A 15,585-nucleotide genomic window follows, 5' to 3' on the forward strand; every position below is an offset into this window, starting at 1 on the left:
TATCTACCATGCGTAGCTTACACCTGTTCAGGATGCCAGGGAGTACAGCCAGCAAAACTGCTGTCACTTTGTTCCTGCAGACCTACACACACAGTACTTCTCACATTGCTCATGCCACCTCTCTCTCTCTCACATACACACACACACACACACACACACACACACACGCACGCACGCACACACACACACACACACACACACACACACACACACACACACACACACACACACTTATTTTGTGTCAGGCTTGCCCTCCTGTAAACCCCCCAACCTGTGCTAGTAATGATAACTGTGCCCTGCCCTTTGCAATGTTCTTTGTGACTTAGAGTTGCTTCTATCTGATGCACAGAGTGGACAGTTAATGCTTGCTTAGTCAGATGCCTGCTTTTGTCAAGATTATGTACCGAATTGCATTTAAGTTTTATTCTGCTTATGCTTAATGGAGTTAGCATTTGTTATGCTCATACTTGCAGTATTAGTAGCACTATTAATTATTTTTACTGCTTGCTCAACACCTTGTGCAGTTGATTCTGTTATTCTCTAGTCCCTGTAGGTCTGCCTAAATCAGGTAATTTCTTATGTCTGGTGTACATTAGTGAGTAGGCCTTGCATGTGTGTTTGGGCAATACCTAGCTGGTTTCCTCTGTTGGATTGTGTCTTATCATTTGTGTCTTGATTACTTATGTCTTCTTTTCTAGTTATAAGGGTTGCATCCCTATGGTTAATCACCTATTTATATGGGTGATGGTGACATTGACCTACCCTCTGTGGATTTTGTTTGACATGAGCCTGCCTTGGTTTGATGCATAGGTTATATATGTATGCAGGGAAATGCCATTATATACCTTTTTACCATTTAATAGCTTCATAGTTGTTTTGTTTTGTCTATGTTATGTGATGCCTCTTAGCTAGGGCATAGCATATCATGCACACCTCTATCTGCCACGACCATTCCCAACTGCTGCTTCTTCATCTGACTCCTCATCTGTGTCCGCTGTCCCTGCCGCTGGTACTGGGAACTGGGGTCCTTGCCCTGGGTCTCACTGTTGCAACTGTTTCCTGATAATAATGTTATATATTACAGCACAGAGTATCAGCATTTGGACAGAGGTGGCTGAATCATATTGCAGAGCACCCCCAGACATTGGAAACATTACACTAAGAAAATTAGTATTTTCATTTGGGTCACAGGATTTGTACTGAGACGTTACTAAGTCTGATGTTTGTGGGTTCCAAAAAAGGCATTACTAGAAAATGGAAATCAAAATGTATACTACTGTAATTGAGCTGCTGATCTTTGGAAAGGAGATAAAAGAACTGGAGGTGTGATTTTTCAAAAAGGGAAGGAGCGCCTTTATAAGAAATAAATGAAATTAATGTGAACAGTACATGAAAAATAATGTTCAAGAAGGCGAGTGAGGTTTAAGGGAAGGTGGGACTTGAGCAATTTATGCAATATTGGCATGACTGGTAATTGTTAAAAAGAAAGCATGTATGTATATAGTATGGATATAACAAAAATGTCATTATGGTTGATTTTATTTTCTAATAATGTATGTGTATCTGTGTCATTATTTAAACTTTGATTTAATACAGATGTTTAAAAAAGTTAACCATGTTTCTATATGACATTAACTGCCTATTTTGATCTCTAATTGGGTAATGCACTCTAGCACCAGTAATCATTCTGTTCATATGCATTGCTGCAGGTGCCTGGAAAGGTACATACCAACAGGGCATTGTACTCAATTATTGGCCTGATGAGGGACGAGGACAGGGATGTTATAACTTCTTTTTTTCTGGAGACAATGCCCTTACTTATGAGATGAGCAATATAGAATGCCCTTTTTACCACTGTGGAGACATAGTGATCAAAGGTAAGGTTTCTGTCAACCTGTGTGCTCAGGTCTCACACCACTGACTGCTGGCTTAGGGTGTTTCTATTGATGTGGTAGTTAGCAGGAACCTCATTCTTACCAAAAGGGATGATAATATATTTTTTGCATTGAGTTTAAGGTTATGACTTTGGCACCAATCATTTGTTTGCGTAAGACCCTCTTGTAGGATGTTGACATAATCTGGGGATTCTATGACTGCTCCCAGTTTGCAGTTGACAGCAAACTTTCTCAGCCACAGACCTTTAGTTTTTTCTTGTACTTTGGAGAAATAGATTCCAAACGATAGATGTCCCAGGACTGATCCCTGTGGAACACCACTGGTTATGGGTCTGCTGTTGGAGGTGGATTCCACTATTTTGACTATATGGGTTCTATCGGTGAGCCAGTTAGTGACCTACCTAACAATATAAGGGTTGATACCTAGCTGGGTGAGTTTGTCAATAATACCTGAGTGGAAATAGTGTCAAAAGCCTTGTCCAAGTCCTGGTAGGGTGTATAGACAGTTTTCCCCCTCATCCAGTGCTCTGGTGACTGTCTTGAAGATGTCCACCAGGTTTAACAGCCATGATCTCCCTTTGACAAATCCAAACTGAGTAGGGTCAAGAGTTTGTAGATTACCTATATCATTGTTGATAAGGTCCATGAATATTTGCTCCATGGTCTTGCAGATAAGGCTAGTCAGGCTAAAAGGTCTATAGTCCCCAGAGTCACTGGAAGCAGCACCCTTGTACAAAGGGATAATGGCATCCATTTTCCATTCAGCTGGAACAAAGTTGGTGCTTATACTATGATTGAAAAGAGTACCCAGTGGTGTTGCTAATTCTTGTTGGAGCCCATGTAGGACACATCCTGGGATGTTATCAGGCCCCATAGATGCTGTGCTTTTGCCCTTAGAAAGGGCATATACGACCTGCTCTCCAGAGATACAAGGTGGGGGACAGATGGAAGGAATGTCATGGGGTATGTAGTATCATTAACTACCAGTTGGGTGCAAATCTGGGTCTTACCTTTAAGGCTATGGATGTAACTAAAGAACACCTTATGGTTGTTCTTAGTTGAGAACACTAATTTGGATTCATATTTTGCTTTGGAGGACTTCACAGGAAGTCTTATTTGCTTGTTTGAGAAGGGAATGTTTCCAGGTGAAGGCACACTCCCTCTTACTTTTGGACAACAATTTCTTCATCTTATTGTAAAGCCTGTTAATGGTAGTTGTCTACCAGGCAAGTTTGCTCTTCCTTGAAGAGCTTGTTTTGGTCCTATCATGTACGGCCAAGTGAATGCAGTTATACAGGTGTTTGTAAAAAGCACTGGTGTAGTAGGACCTGGCATACTGTCCCTTAGAAGGATATAATCTGCTATGAAGAACGTTTTTAGTTTAGTTGCTGCTGGTTGGTGATCTGTTGTGATAGTTACTTCTAATGAGACGGATCTCTGCCAGATCTGTCAATGGAAAACCTCACAGTGGGGGTGCTACAGTAGTCCCATACTAGTAAGCACCAGATCCAAGATGTTGGCGCCCCTAGTTGAGGTGTCCACCAACTGATTCAAGACATTGGAGTTACTGAACTAGAGGAAACATTGGGCAAGTGAGTTTGGATGGGTAATTAAAATCACCGATAACCATGCTGTTCAGATGTATCTTGATGGATTTCAGCAGATCCAAGTAGACCGGGTCGGTGCCTTGATTCATGGAGGATCCTGTAACTGGCAATGACTTGAATAGGTGTCCTAACAACAGTTACTTACACCTGAAGTGTCTCCAGAGAATCATACTGTTTAACCAATCTGGAGATGTATTTATCTTTAATGCATATTGATAGACTGCCTCCTTTAGTTTTTATGTTTTCCATTCCTGGTCTGAATGTGTGGTGTATATATATATATATATATATATATATATATATATATATATATATATATATATATGGCATACCTGATGCAACAGCAGTAGCACCCTGTATATATCTTCCACCACATCCATCTGGATAACTCCACTAAGCTGCCTGGATCCCTTAGACTCAACAGGAACTCCTCTGTCTCAGTGAGTGGTGGTTTGGTAGCAGGCCACCCACAATACCTCTATGTTCCTGTGCAACAGCTCTGGTTGTATTCATAGCATTCTTAGTCATGTCACTGGCTCTATATCTGATATTCTTGTAGTCATGGTCATAGCCACCCATAGCATGCACATCATTGACCACCTGCCACCAGACATAGACATGGCAGGGCTTGTCAGCTAAGCATTTCTCTAAGACAGGTGTCCCGTGTAGACAGAGGGCATGGACAATTACCTCATTCTCCACATCTGAGAATACAGGTTTATGTGGGATGACTGATGTAGGTGTTATGCCCATCTAGTGAAGTAAAAAATATATATCAGACATTGCAACAGGGACTGTGTGGTTACAAGTTGATCTAATACTGGGCAGAAGCAAAATAATTATACAGGCATCACAATTTAAAATGTTAATAATAATAATATATATGAATATATACATCTGACCATTACCTGTAAAATCCCCCAAATCCACCCACTGGCAATAACACCTTTATAATGGAATACGTTATGTCAGGGATACAGAACAGCATTAGCAATGAGCAGTTTCTTAATTGTCACTTTATCCCTCTATAAACTTCTGAAGTTAGATGTGTCAACATCTTCTGGAAATATTTCAGGAAAAAATGAATTATAAGTCAATGATCATTGCAACAGTGACTGTTAAACCTTTGCTACAAAAAGAGCATTGCAAAGTATAAATAACACTCATTTTGGTAATAAAAAAACAAGCTGTCATACAATACCCTATCTGCCCATGGTGATAACATGTAGACATCATTCATTTTGAAAAGAAAAAATACTAAAATAATCATGTAAGCAGTACTTTTAGAGTGCATAACATACCTTGACATAAAGTGCAAGACAGTTCTCTCAAAAAGAAAGAAAGAAAGAAAGAAAGAAAGAAAGAAAGAAAGAAAGAAAGAAAGAAAGAAAGAAAGAAAGAAAAAAAAAACATAAATGCAGCAAGTCTAAATAGTCAGCAGTGATGGTTTAGTTTTGAAGCACTTGGATAATCCAAGAGGTCCTTCCTAATACAACAGACATTCCACCACCTCAGCTTTTGCATATATCATGTAGATTAACCCTTTAGACACATGGAATATGTAACTCATGTCTCAATTCATCATAATTCCTGAAACAGTAAAGCTGCTTGAGGTGCTGGGCAGGCAAACATGGTGTTAGGACCTACACAATCCCATACACATGCCCTAAGAGTATAAGAGCGAGTATTCAGAACTGTGGCTAGTTAATGCCTTGAAAGTTTGGGTCATTAGCATTAGTACACATCTGAGTCTTTAAAACTCCTGCTAATGGGAAGTACATTTCAAATTCATTGTATGGTCACTTTAAATTTTTAATTAAGAATTTTTTGAGAGGCTTAAGCCAGGTTATTTAATTAACTGGTAATAAATTGCTAGTGGAAAAAGGGATTTTTCAATTCTGAAGAAATCCTGTATTGAGTATTGTGTGATAAAAGTATTTGTTTTTTATGTTTATAAACACTAAACTTACTTGTTGGTTATTTTAATAAAGTGATTTTATTACCTGGATTGTTTCTACAGCCCTCAGCTTTTTTCTTCAGTTATGCGCTTGGTTGGCCAGAAGCATTTGTTGGTTGATAATTGACAATGTCATATCATATTTGTCACAAGGCTCTATTATTAGTGCCATCCACCAATATATCATTTCAAATGTAACTCAAATTTCATCATTAAACAGCAGCTCACAAAGTCACTGTGGAACATGTATACTTACATTGAGCAGCACACATGGCCAAGTCTCACTGCCAGGTTTCATACCTGAATTGTACGTTGTAGAAATCATACCCAAATCTGACCCCATTCCATTTGTGTGCTTTCTGTCATTCATGCAGGTGTCAATGTTGTCTGTCATTGAAAGCAAACTGGTACATAACAGATTTGAACTGGGTGCTAATCATTTGCCATTTTTCTTTATATCCTTGGGAAAACAGGACAGGCAATGGTGAGGGTTTTGCTCTGTTTAGAGTCCAAAGTTTGTCAGGAGCAGTTCAAGATCTTTTCAGACTCCTCATAAAGTGCTATAGCCATACAGTTTTCCAGCAGGAATGTACTGGGTCCCAGTACAAGACTGAAGCTTCAAATAGCTTGGCCAAGATTGTGACAAGTGCAACTGGCATTTCACACATTGGTGAATAATATCATAACCATTACAATGGCAGGAAAGGTGAAAGCAGGACATCTTTCACTGATAAGAGGAATATTTTAAAACCCATAACTCATGTGAGTTGTCTAAGTATAGTGGCCAAAACCAACCAATACAATATCATGACTTGCCAACACATACATATTTTTATTATTTGTTTTTTATATATTCTGTTCTATGCAGCTTCTGAGGAGATAGAGAGGAATTTGAACACACATTAGGACAGACTGGAACACCTCAGACAAGTATGGGGTAAGTATGGCTCAAGTATGAATGCTAGCAATATCATCATACATCAATATTCTAATTCATTTTATCAGTTCAGAAGGCATCAACCCATAAGAACTGAGTAGGCTTACCTGATATATATCAAGCATACTTACCTTTTTGAATAGTTCTCAGCACTGCATTAGGCAACATATAAATCAATATAGCTGTGTGTGGGTTCAGATCCAAGCAGCACCAATTATATTTTATGATATAAAATAAAATAAATGTTCTGCAATCAGTAAGCAGTAATAACATTGCAATATTTGTAAGTGGACATTCCCAAAGTAGGAATTGATATATCATATATGCAAGAGTCACAAAACTGTCTAATGTGTTAAATAACAATGAGATTAAAATGTCTTCTAAGACACATATATGACTTTAAATACATATGCGGATGTGCCAAAGGTTAACATATGTATGTGCCAATGTAAATGTAATGAGAAATACTCAATTGACATGTCATTGATAAAATATTCTGTTGTCTCTCCCCATCCTATTTCTCTCTCTCTTTTTTTTCTTTGACATTTTCAACATGATTTCGTGTGCAATTGAAATGACCGCCAACAGGGGAAGCTAAACTGGGCACAGGCATTATAACTCTTATACCTCCACAGGTAGCTCAGGTGTCACCACCACAGTCAGCATAGGCACCCTTCCCATCTGTGTCACAGCTTGTCAGTGTTGCCTCCACAAATCCTGCACTTCCTGCTCCAACTGTGTCAGGTAGCTCTGCTGTGGGAGATTGTGCAGTGGTACCCACCAACAGTAAAGCGAGTAGAGGCAGTGATTTCTAGTAGAGGTGAGGATTACATCACCCATCAAGAGTTGACAGGACTAATGGACAACATAATGGAGAGGGGCCACAATGCCTGCATCAGCAAACTAGAGAAAGTCTTAAATTGAAAAGCCAGATTGATGTCCCATCCAGCACTACCCCAGGTATCTGCAACAGGAGACACAGATAAGAGTTCTGAGAGTGAGGACTATATTCTCACTGTATTTATACTGGAAGAGAATGCACCTCTGAAATCCCCTACCTATCCCTAATCATGATGTTCACCAACCTTTTGTGTTTGTCACATCCCTGCCTGTCTTTCTCAAGTTGCCTGTCTTGTATGTTTGCATCTGCTACCTAATCTACCCTACCTTTCTTATTCCTAACCACCTTCACCAACATTCCTTCCCATATGTAACTCTCCACTTCACCCATGTGTGTGTATGACACTCTTGATTTGGTCTAAATGGCCACAGAACATTATTAAGTTGTTGTCACACATGCTTGAGTAGTGACTATGCAAATTCCCCAAATTATAGAAGTATGTTGTTATATTGTGAAGAAGTGCATACCTTTGATGCTCTCCCACCACCATCCTGCACATTCCTTTCTTCTTCCCCTTTTGTCCTACCCCTGCTTGTCCTCCATTTTCATCACTTTCCTATCAACCCATTATCACACATTTAATCTGGTCAAACAATAGAATCACACATAACACACACATGGCCAGAAATGGCCCGTAAAATAAACCATCAATTTTTGTCCTCAACATTAGTGCAATGCTTGGCATCGTGCAGTAGTGATAAATGATGGTAATCAGAGTTTCAAGTCCAATTGCAACAACTGAAGATTTTAAATCCCATCACAGTAAAACAGTTCTCATCGAACAACTGTGCTTAGCCTCATTGCACTACAGAAAGAAAGACTGATTGTAGTATGAGAAAATATTTATTATTATATGTTGAAGAAGGTACACCATGTGGGATGTTTCAGTTATCACTACTGTTATGAAGTCTGATGCATATATACTCCCTGGCTTTGAACTATTGTTATTATCCCTTAAAATGTCTGAGTTTTACTATCTCATCTATGAGTTGCTTTGTCACTTGCTCAAATAATGCTCTGGTCTACACAATGCCTGTGCAGACTGAAGGTGTTCAAATCCAGCATATCTCTAACATTATTAAATGTTTTCCTTTCTCATGACAGTTTCTTTTGTGAAATAATGGATACATATATCATTCTACCAACAGTTTCCTGCTTATGCTTGCATGTAGTCAACAATTATCCCACCGCTATGCATACCTTCCCACCTAGAAGTGCAAGACATCTGGACAAAGCAAAAATTAATAGGGGGACAAACACTAAGCACATGTTGCCACCATTGCTCTTATATACTTAGGAGTGCTAGAATAAAATATTACAATTAGCATGAATTTTCTGTGAAGAATATGAAGTCTGACATCTAGATATCTATTATTATGTAGTGACTTCTGTATTCAGTTTGCTTTGATAGAAAAAATGGTAAAAGGAAAACAACAGTATGCCTTAAACATGTGGACAGGCATCAAATATGTGGACAGTAGAGGTATACCTCTGTACTATCTATCTAATAAACACTTTACTGCAATGATCATGACATGCATAAATGAAGACACAGAGAACATTAACATAATACATACATTCTGAAATGGCTCAGAATCAGACCTGTCCATATGTCAGTAGCCCCAATTTCCATTAAGCTTGGCATGGAGCACCAGGGACCACTGCTCATGTCTATTCTCAGCTTAAAAAACTCAAAAAATAAATACACATGTCCTAACATGTTGCCATCTGCAGCTCATATGAGCATATCACTCATGCTTTTCAGTAGGGGATTTTGTCAAAAAGAAAGTGATATCAGTGACTTGTATTACTTGTGTATGTTTTAATGATTTGTTGTCAAAATATGATGAGTCCACTGTAATGTTGTGTAATTTTATTTTTATTTATTTTATTTTACATTTGTTGACCGGGCTAGTCTAACTGGATATATGTCCAGTTTCAGTAGAGGCCCAGGGAGAAAAGCTCCACATAAAACAAAGCAGAATATTGCAACTACAGATACAGTTCACTTGTCAGACACAATAGTTGTATACAAGGTAACATAGTAATTATGATAGATAACAAACAAAATAAAAGTTTTTTTTAACCAAACACTAGTAGAAAAAAGAAAGTATTTAGAAGGGTGTGAGACATTTGAAATCAAAGTTGTGTATATGTCACAGAAGAACAGATAATTATTTACAAGGCAGGGAATGTAATCACTACATACTGTAAATTAGACTTGCAAATGATTTACAGTGGTGTGTAACCTTAGGACACATACTGTATGAGTACTATTAAGTAGTGTACTTTCATATGATTCACATATATGTGCTGTATTTAGCTTGTTCATTGTACACACATTACAAAATCTTCACAATGATACACCTGCTAATTAAGATTTGCATACATTGATCTTCAGCTGGAAGGTCAAGAATGTTTGGCTGGTGATCTGTTGTTTGACTGCTTTGATTGTCATCCTCACCCATCATATACATGGTCAATATACCATAATATAAAATACCTAGATATCATTCATGCTATCCAAATGTCCATGAATGTAGTGATGTATGAGTTATTTCTGCAGTATGTAATTAATTGTGATAAACACATTTCTGTTTGTTATGCTTGTGGAGATACATTCGTATTCACCCAAACATGTAATTTACAATGCAAGTATGTACTGTCCATCACTTGTAGTAAAACCTCTACTGTGGCATTGGTGGTTGATACTCTGCACTCTATTTTGTGTACTAAGACAGGCAGGTGCTCAGTTCAAGCAATGGTTGACTATTATGAGTGTTTGTGACTATAGTGCTAGGTAGAAATGGCTTACCCAACAGATCTGATGTGTACACTTCAACTCACAAGAAACATTTACAACAGGAGAGGGCTCTTCCATCAATTTCAATCCCTTTTAGCCTAAACATTTGCTTTGCAATATACAGGTGAGGTCATTCATTCAAATGTGCTCTTCTCACATTAGTAGTAAGATGTTTCCTCTGACACGAGCAGCTAATATATGGTTCTCAAGATTATGTGCTTAGAAAGACAGGTGTTCAAATCCAACAATGACTGACTAATATGGCTGTGCATGTGTGACCTTAGTGTTAAGTAAGAATGACTTACCCAACAGATCTGATGTGCATGCTTCCACTCATGAAAAATATTTACACCAATTAGCCCAAATAACTGCTTTGCAACAGACTGATGAGGGCATCTATTCAAATGTGCTATATCTCACACTTGTAGTAAAACTTCTGCTGTGTTATGAAAGGCTAATACACAGCTCTCCATGTTATATACTTAGGTAGATGTTCAAGTCCAGCAATGACTGACAAGTTAGAGTGTGTATGTACTGCTATAGTGCTAAGTAGGACTGGCTTAACCAATATATGTGATATGTAAATTTATACCAGGCAAGGGCTCTTTAATCAGTTTCAGTCCCTTTTTGCCTAAACATCTACTTTGCAACATAATGATAAAGTCATACATTCAAAAGTGTTCTATCTCACGTGTAGTTTAACACTGATACCATGACAGGAATGGACCCCCTTCCTATGTTAAAGCATGATTAAAGTTCATGAAATTAGTATTGTTTTAATTTTTTTAAACAATTTATTCATTTTGATTATAATGAAAACAATCACATAGACATATATGAGAAAAAAAATCAACGAGCAAGTGGAAGAATAAGCAAACTTATAAAAGTAGAAAACCACTGTACCAAGCACAAATAAATCCTGATCCTGGAAAGTATGTAAATGCTTTATTCCAAAAGCAGCAAAAAAGACACTTCAACACTCCAGATATACGCTGATCCCAAGAAAATGCACTCCAATAACGTATCCAACAAACGTTTTCGTCCCCAACTTCATCAGTAATACTGGCCATATTGTTTAATTAGTGTTTTTATACACCATTTAAATTCTGTCACCACTGCATTGACCAATTGTATTATAAAGTGCTTAAAGTGTAAAAATACATAGGATTTTTGAGCCTAAAAGCCATAAAGTTAAAATACAGAGATTTGAGCTTCTACAATAACTAAACTCATCCTATAAAAGTTGTATGTTAAAAACATAATAAAAACAATTTAATTGTAATTAATAAAACTTGATGACTTAAATACTGTCTTTCACAAAAGATATATATAAATAAATAAAATAGTGAAGCCATCTAGTGGTATGAATTGATAATACATCTTAAAATAGAAAACATTTTCCTTAACAAAATAGTAAATGTTGAAAACATTTTAAAAGATTCATTGTTTGTACTGATAAAATGTATAATACAATTTAAAAAGTATATATAGAATTAGAGTTTTGCAGCCCTCAGTTTTAATACTGGGGCTATCGACACCATTTCATTGAGCCCTAAATTCCTATTTGCATCAAGAAGGAGTTGCCAATACAATTCTTTGTATTCAATAAGTGTTTCCCACATACCACCTCTGGGGTTGGTGGGGACAACCTCCAAAATAAAAAACTGGTATCCAGGGGTCTCACATTTTGTTGAATGCTTGCTAAGGGCATTTTTTTCATTCCTTACCCTGACATCATATAAGTGCTCATATATTCTCTGCCTGAGCCTTCTCTCACTCTTACCCACATAGAAGGAGGAACATTTTTTACAAATAGCTATATATATGATTCCTATAGTGTCACAGTTGGCGAAGGTGTTTAGATGCAAAGTCATGTTTCTCGCTTTTAAATAAAGTGTGTCTCCACAAATTAAGTGTGTACAATAGTTGCATTTTCCACATTTGTATAGTCCTTTCTTTGATCTATTACTGTTGTGAATAGAATTAGTTTTCTGGCCTGCCTCCAAAATATTTTTAATACTTTTACCTTTACAGTAAATGTAAGATGGATCATTGTCAAAAATATGTTCTAAATCAGAAAATTTGGAAAAGCTATTCCATTCCCTAGAGAAAATGTTTCTTAAAAATGCTGATTGTTGACAAAAGGTGGTAATAAGTCCTGACCTATTCTCTCCCTTCTTCTGTTCATGCTGTTCAACTAAAACCAAGTTCTCATCTTTGCCCAAAATAGGGGCAAAAGAATCACTTCTTTTAATATTTACTTCATCCATCACTTTGTTAAAAAGTTCTAATGGATACCCTCTCTTGATAAATAGATTCCTTAAAAAATTGCTTTCTTCAAAGAAAACTTCATTGTCTGAAGTCATCCTACTCAGCCTCACCAGTTGCCCTTTTACTATCCCTTTCTTCTGATGGGCGGGATGGCAACTGGTGTAATGCAAGTAAGAATTAGAGAAGGTGTCCTTTCTGTAAATGCGTGATGTGAAGGATCCATCTTTCTTCCCAATGCAAACATCTAGGTATCTCAATTCTTGAATGTCAAAATTGCTAGTAAATTTTAAAAAACTAGAGGTGTTGTTTAAATAAACCAAAAGGTTCGAAAATTGTTCCTTGCTCCCTTTCCAGAAAAAGCATAGATCATCCAAAAACCTTGTATATAAAACACATTCATTTAAAAGTGGGGAATTTAGAAGATATTTTTCTTCCCAATATGCCATAATAATGTTGGCATAGGCTGGGGCGCAGTGTGCACCCATTGCAACACCTTTTTCTTGTTTAAAATATTCTCCTTGGAAGTAGATAAAATTGTTTTTTAATACTACTTCCATCAAGGTTAAGGTGTTTCTAAAGTCTGTGTGAGTCAACCTTTTGCTTGCAACTAACTTTTCCTCAAACCAATGTAACCCTGTGTCATGAGGAATGCATCCAAATAAGTCAATAACATCCATTGTACCAAAGGCAACATTGTCAGTATATAAGGTAGGCTTAATTTTCCTCAAGAGATCCCATGAATCTTTCAATCTTCAATCTTTTTTGCTGCTTTTGGAATAAAGCATTTACATACTTTCCAGGATCAGGATTTATTTGTGCTTGGTACAGTGGTTTTCTACTTTTATAAGTTAGACATATATGAGACATTTTGCATTATAGGTTTACAAATTGATAACATGTATTTATAACATTTAAATATGAATATAAGATTAACAAACCCAAACTAAAGTATGTACATAGACATCCAGTATTTATACATTTACATGCACTGTAATCTTCATTTTGTAGCTTATTCTCATGAATGACAAAGAAAGTCAATTACCTTTATGCAATATGATCATTTTTTCCCAATATATTTTGCAGGTTAACCCATAAATGATATTCATATGTCTTTCTAAATGTTCTAGAGGTTATGGTTCTTATCTGTAAATGGCTGACTTTTTTTAATAAATAAGTAAACTCAGAGAATGTAGGAGGATATTTTGAGATCCAATTTTTCATTATGATCTTCTTAGCCACTGCCAAAATAGTCCATAGAAATGAGTATTTAGTTTTCCTTACACATTGTGCAACAGGTGTATTAAATATGATTAAACACTTATTCAATATGAAATTATCTGAAAAAGTGCTTGTAGAAAATCATTTATATTACTCCAAAAGATATTTAAGGTTGGACATTCAAAGAACATATGTCTACACTAGAGATGCATCTATTACAGTCTGTTTTTTTTTATTTTATCCATTATGTGTGGTGTATAAAAGGATCTATTCATGAATCTCCATGTGTATATCTTCCATTTCAGAGAAAATGATGTTTTCTCAGCTGATTGTAATATATTAACCTTACCTTGCTCACTTGGGGGATTATTAGTAATTAAACTATAATAGTTCCAGTAATGCGTGCAAGAAAATGTTTCTTCTCTCAAAAGTCTATAAATAAAGGAGAGACTGCCTGAATATGTATGCTGGTATAATAATGTAGACTGAAGACATTTCAATACTACCTTGGTGTCATATTTGCTAGTTGGTGAAGCTAATTTCAATTTATTATCAAGATATAGAATGAGTGTTTGTATATCTTACCATGAGGAATTACCTAGTTTATATTCCTGTATAATATGATTGACTGAACAAATCTTGTATTCAGAGGTTAGCTGGAACCCGTATTTGAGTTCATTGTTTTTAAGTAAAATAATTTTATTAATATCTGAGGTAACAAAAGTCTCTTGTGTGTATGCTATAGGAACTAACAAAAAAAGTAATATTTATATTTAATATGTTTACTGGCGGTGTGATTAGGATTAGTATGCGTGATGAAATATTCTTTTAAGATCCATATAAAAGGTGTATTTATGATCTCTAATTGATATGTTGATGGTCTCATTCTAAGTTCCATGGCTGATACTTCCCATAAAGATTTCCATTTAGCTAAATAGGTTATATCTAAGAGCTGTGAAATTGATCTGATTATAGTGGAAATCGAATAAAGATTTAGATATGGAAATGCTATTCCACCATTCTTCCAGCTGTTAGTATGTTGATTGATTGTAATTCTTGTTTTTTTTTTTATGACCAAAATAATCTTAATATTAAAGTGTTTAGTTTATTTATAAACCTTTTTGAGTGTAAAATTTGAATGGATTGTATTATGTATAAGATTTTAGGTAGAATTTTCATCTTTATAATGGTTAGTCTTTCTTCGGTAGTAAATATTATTGTGTTCCATTTTGAAAATAGTTCTTGAATATTTTGTAAACATTTGTTATAGTTTAATTGTATTATTGTTTTTATATCTTTGGCAAGAATAATTCCAAGATAAGTAATTTGATCTGTATTAGCAGCATGATATGCATTATTTCCCATCTTCCTTTTTTATTTTTTTATTATTAGAATATATGGGTAAAATTTTTGTTTTATTGTCATTAAATGACAATTTATGTGAAACTGATTCATATAAAGATGTGAATGAAGAGTCATTTCCTTTTGTGGTGATAAGACTATCATCTGCAAACAGTTGAATTTTGGCTATAGTGTCTTTATCCATTTCCAAGCTCTCTATATATTTATTGTTTCTTATTTAATTTGTCCAGGGTTCCATGATCAAAGTAAACAATAGTGGGGAGAGAGGACATCCTTATTTGGTGCCTTTTGTGATAGGTATTTTATTGGAGATATATGACCCTATTTTGATATATGCATAAGTTTCTTCATATAAATATTTTAGAAGATTAATAAAATTATGTGAAAAGTGTAAGCACTCCAAAAGAAGAAATAGATAATTCCAGTTAATAGAATCAAAGGCAGCATTACTATCAAGACCAATTAAAGATAGATTAATTTTCTTCTTTTGTGAGAAGTCAGTAATAGCTAGGGTCGTTTTATATTATCACATGTACTTCTGTTAGTTATAAATCCTGTCTGGTCTTCATCAATTAAGTGGGGTAAGAATTTCTTTAATATTTCTGAGAATATATTCATAAACATCTTATAATCG

The sequence above is a fragment of the Protopterus annectens genome, chromosome 17.part0 (genome assembly GCF_019279795.1).
Source record: "Protopterus annectens isolate FY-2018-M chromosome 17.part0, PAN1.0, whole genome shotgun sequence".
In the NCBI taxonomy this organism is placed as follows: domain Eukaryota; kingdom Metazoa; phylum Chordata; order Ceratodontiformes; family Protopteridae; genus Protopterus; species Protopterus annectens.